Here is a 5011-nt window from a genome sequence, read left to right on the forward strand (position 1 = left end):
AGAATGGAAATTGCAACAACAAAATCCTAATTCTAATAGAATACTAACAATGCTAAATAATCTTTAATTAAATTCAAAGAAACCTCAAAGAAATTTCAAAGAAACAATAGGAAATCTTAAAGAAATTTTAGAATGATAAAAAATATATCTCAAATACATCCCAATTCAAACTTAATTTAATCCTAGTTAAAATCCTATTGGACTTCATTCAAAATTTAGGCCAAAAATAACTAAATCTTAAATCCTAATAAATCCTAATAAAATCCTAAATCCTAAACCAAATCCTAAACAAATCCTAAACCAAATTCCAACCAAATCCTAAACTAAATCCTAACCAAACCTTAAATCCTAAATCAAACCCTAAACCTAAACCAAATCCCAACCAAACTCTAAATCCTAAATCAAATTCTAATCAAATCCTAATCCTAAATCAAACCCTAAACCAAATCCCAACCAAATCCTAAACCAAATCCTAAATCCTAAATCAAACCCTAACCAAATCCTAGTAATTCCTACAATAGATTTAAACCTCAATTACTAATGAATTAACCGTTGATCTTAACTCAAATTTTGTACACTTCTTAAAAATTAAGTTGAAAACAAGCACAAAAAGTTTTAGAAGGATCGAAATTACCAAATAGACGATAACCTTAAAAATATGCTTGAATATTGGCCGATCTCTTTCTCCAACCTTGATGCCAATCTTCTAGAGCCAATATCTCTTCTTTTCACCATTCGATTGATTTCAAAATTTTCATACACATAGAAAAATAAGTCTAATATCCTTTCATATAAGTTTCACTCCAATCCAACTAGTAGATTGCAAGTAATCTTGAAAACCCTCACTAAACCTGGAATTCTATTTTTTGAGACCTTGATTCACTTAAACCTCAATAATCTTCAATTCAATCATTAAATCGAGCTCAAATTGATAACACATGTTGAACACAACTACAACCATTAATCCACAAAATTTCACCCATAGATCTATGACAAAACTCTTGAATCATCCGAAATGTAAATCCTATTTTATTTCACAAAACCCAAGTCATCCAAAACAAACCTTGACTTTGCAAAGGTCTTACAAAGTCAGTACAAATCCAAATCATCCAAATCCAATGCCCATAGAAACCCTGCCCAATCTTCTATCAAAACCTACTCTTCGATCTGTGAAAAAGTCCTAAAGTTATCATCGAGATTCGGTTTTGTGCCTTGGATCCTGATTTCGACCCTGGTTCATAATCGGCCCTCTCTGGGTATCATTATCTTGTTTTTCTAAATAATTTTTGCTAGAATTTACTTTTAACTTCCTTCTAAAGATTCTTATATCATTTATTTTTCTAATATACTTTATATTTTTTTTTATGGCCCTAAAAAGTAAATAGAAGTCACTTTTCTAAAAAAATAGTATTACTACTAAAAGTTTTATTACCTCTCTATCTTTTATCTATATTTTTCTACTTTATCTTTTAACTTGGCTCTTCTATAATAAGATCCATATTATCATCTTTCACCATATAATCGTGTTACAACATGACAACAAACTAGCTAAAATTGCTAGCCCTAATTATATAATATAAAATCCAAATCATTGATATAAACCCTGACTTTGAACAATAATTGCTAATCCCTCCAAAATCCTCTCAAAAAAATTCCTATGTCTCTAGAATGAAATTCAAGCTAGCTCTCAAATCCTAACCTCTGATCTTCGAATGAAATCCTATTTTGCCCTAAGCCGTCGTTTTAGTCGCCATAGATATGATTTCGACCTGTTTCACAAACGGTCGACCCTTGGGTATCAATCTATCCTATTCTAAGGATTTTTTAGCCCAAACCTACTTTCAACTTAATCTTAGTACCAACTATATTAATTATTTACCTCTTCTAACTTAATTTCATCAATTTATGGTCTTTCTAAGGTAATAGAAGAGTCTCTACAACTTAGAAGGTAAAATTACTGAGTAACCTTCAACCTACTAATTATTAAGATAAGAAAATAATCTAAGAGGCTTTTATAAAAGCCATGTTAGATACTTCAAATTATAATTAAATTAAGATAATTAGATATTAATTAGAAATTCAATTTAGATTATAATTTTACTATATAGTCGTATTAAATCACAACAACGAGTTTATGTATCTTCTTTCAGTTTGTATCCTTGAAATTAAGATCCTTAGTAGACTAACTTTATAATTTATGTATTAAAAGAGCTTAAGATGCTTAAAAGACCTCTTAAGGTGCCAAAATATAATTTGTGAGTATAAAAGTGATAGAAGAGTGACAAATTTGGTTTGAAATATTTATATTGATCATTAAGCTTTTGAAAGGTCCTAGAAGTGAAGTTAAGAGTGTTTTGAGAGTGAAAACACTAGTTTATTTATAAAGAAGGCATTTTAAAATTTTTAGGCAGCAACTCCTTCTTGCTAATTTTGAGAGCTTTAGGACTATTTTTCTTGATCTTTTTTGATACATCTCTTCTTTAAATATGGCTTCAAATGAAGGTGAAGGCTTGAGAGCAATTAAAAAATTTAGAGGTGAGAATTTCTACCATTGGAAGGTCAAAATGGAACTTTTGTTGGCTTCCTTGGATCTTTGAGATATTATAGATGAAAATGAAGAGCCTCTAAGCATGCATGCTGATACAAAGAAAAAGAAAGATTAAAAATGTCATGAAAAGAAGGAATTTGAATTAATTGCATGTAATGTGGATGAAGCCAACTTCTTCCACATTATGTTTTATAAAAGACCAATAGAAGCATGGAAGACTCTTTGTAATATCTATGAAAAATTCATCAATATCATCTATACAAGAAAGAAGTGCTTGACATGTAAGATGGAAGAACGTGAAGACTTCATGGAATACATCAACAAGATGAAGGCACTTACAAATCAACTTGCAATTATTGACAAGTCCTTAGAAGAAATAGATGTTGTCATGACTCTACTCATAAGCTTGCCAGAATCCTACAACTATCTTATTGTAGCTTTGAAATCCATCAAGATGAAAGAACTCACAATGGACTATGTGACAAGAAGACTTAGCTATGAAGTAAAAAAAAGAGTGAAACTCTTTTTCTTTCTTCTTTGTTGATGTAATTTTCGCAAATAATGGCACATATAAAGCCATTGAAATTGGTTCTATTATAATTGACATTGTTGTGAATGGACAAACTAATAGGACCAGATTCAAAAACATCCTCCATATACCTAAGATGAAGCAAAAGCTACTTTTGGTGAATAAACTTATAATAGAAAGTTTTATGGTTTAATTCAATAAGAATGGATGTTTTTTAAAAACATTGTATAGAAATGTGGTTGCCAAAGGCTTTAGAGAGGGAATTTATATTATTTCAAGTGTAAGAAGGTCAATAGAGTGGAGGTAGTTGTATTTACTTAGTTTACATCAAATTAAGACAAGTTGAATATATGGCATTATCGCCTTAGCCATTTGAACGTGAAGAATATGGCAAAGCTTAAATCTATGGTAAGTGGCTTAGATCTTGGCAAAAAAAGCCAAAATATAATATAACTTGTATATGAAGGATGCATATAAGGTAAACATCAAAGGGCCTCATTTCTAAGTGGTATAGCAATACATGCTACAAAGTTGTTGAAGATTGTCAATTTTGATGTATGTAGATTCATGAAGAATACAAATATTAGATGAAAAAGGTCTTTTCTCATTTTTATTCATGATTTTTTAAGAAAAATTTGGATTTACATTCTTAAAGCAAAGAGTGAGTGCTTTTAGAAGTTTAAGGAGTTTAAAGTACTTGTTGAGAAACAAAGTGAGTGTAAGATCAAGGTGCTATATATGGACAATATACATGACTACATGTCTAAGCAAATTTGATGTTTATTTGAAGAATGAAGGAATTGCTAGACAAACAACAACTCCATATATTCCACAACAAAATGGTATTGTTGAAAGGACAAATTGAAGTATTATGGAGATGGCAAGAAGCATGCTTCATGTTCAAAATCTTAGTTATGAGTTTTGGGTAGAAGCTCTAGTGAATGTAGTATATATAAGGAATAGATGTCTTATAAGTATTCTTACATCAATGATACCACAAGAAGCTTGGAGTGTGAGACAACCTTATATTTCATATATGAAGACTTTTGGATACATTGAATATGCAAAGACATCAGATTGTATGAAGTCCAAACTTGATGCAAAAGGTACAAAGTGTATTTTCTTAGGATATTGTGAAGATACCAAGGCATATATGCTAATGTGTTTGGACATCAAAAAAATCATCAAAAATTGTGATGTTGAGTTTTTAGAATATAAGAGTGCTTCTAAGTACTTAAAGATGTATTCAAGTAGGAATAATGATGTGTTTGTAGCCACATCTTTAATTCTTATAATAAAAGAAGAAGATGAAGAAAATGAAGATGAAGAAGCAAAGAAGATGAAAAAGAAGGCCTTGCAAATTCCAAAGACCATCAATGAAGATCTTCAAGATTATGATGATGATGATGATGATGATGATGAAGAGTATCAACCTTTAAGTGAAAAAAGACAAGCTTTAAGAGAGAAGAAGCTTCATAGAGAGCTTAGAGTATAATAAGCTGAATCTTCTTTAAATGAAAGAAGATATCCCTTAAGAGAAAGAAGACCTCATGGCAAATAGTGGAAGAACTACATCTTTCTTCAAGTAAGTGAAGAACATGCAAATATTGTTCTTTTTACTAATTCATTGTCTTTTTGTAATGCTGTAAAGTCCCAAGATGCAATGAAGTAGAAAAAAACTACGGAAGAAGAATACCAATTTCTTATGAACAATGGTAAATGGGAATTGACACCTCTTCCAAAAAATCGATCTAGTATTGATTGTAAGTGGAACTTTAAGACTAAAAGAGATGAATAGATATGGTGGTGAGGTACATGGCAAGATTATTTTCCAAAAGATATTCACAAATTGTTATAATCGACTTTAGTGAGACTTATGCACGCGTTGCCAAATTCACTCTGATTAAGACCATTGTAACCATTGGGGTAGTAAT

This window comes from Physcomitrium patens, chromosome 20, assembly GCF_059467195.1.
Source record: "Physcomitrium patens ecotype Gransden chromosome 20, ASM5946719v1, whole genome shotgun sequence".
Lineage (NCBI taxonomy): Eukaryota > Viridiplantae > Streptophyta > Bryopsida > Funariales > Funariaceae > Physcomitrium > Physcomitrium patens.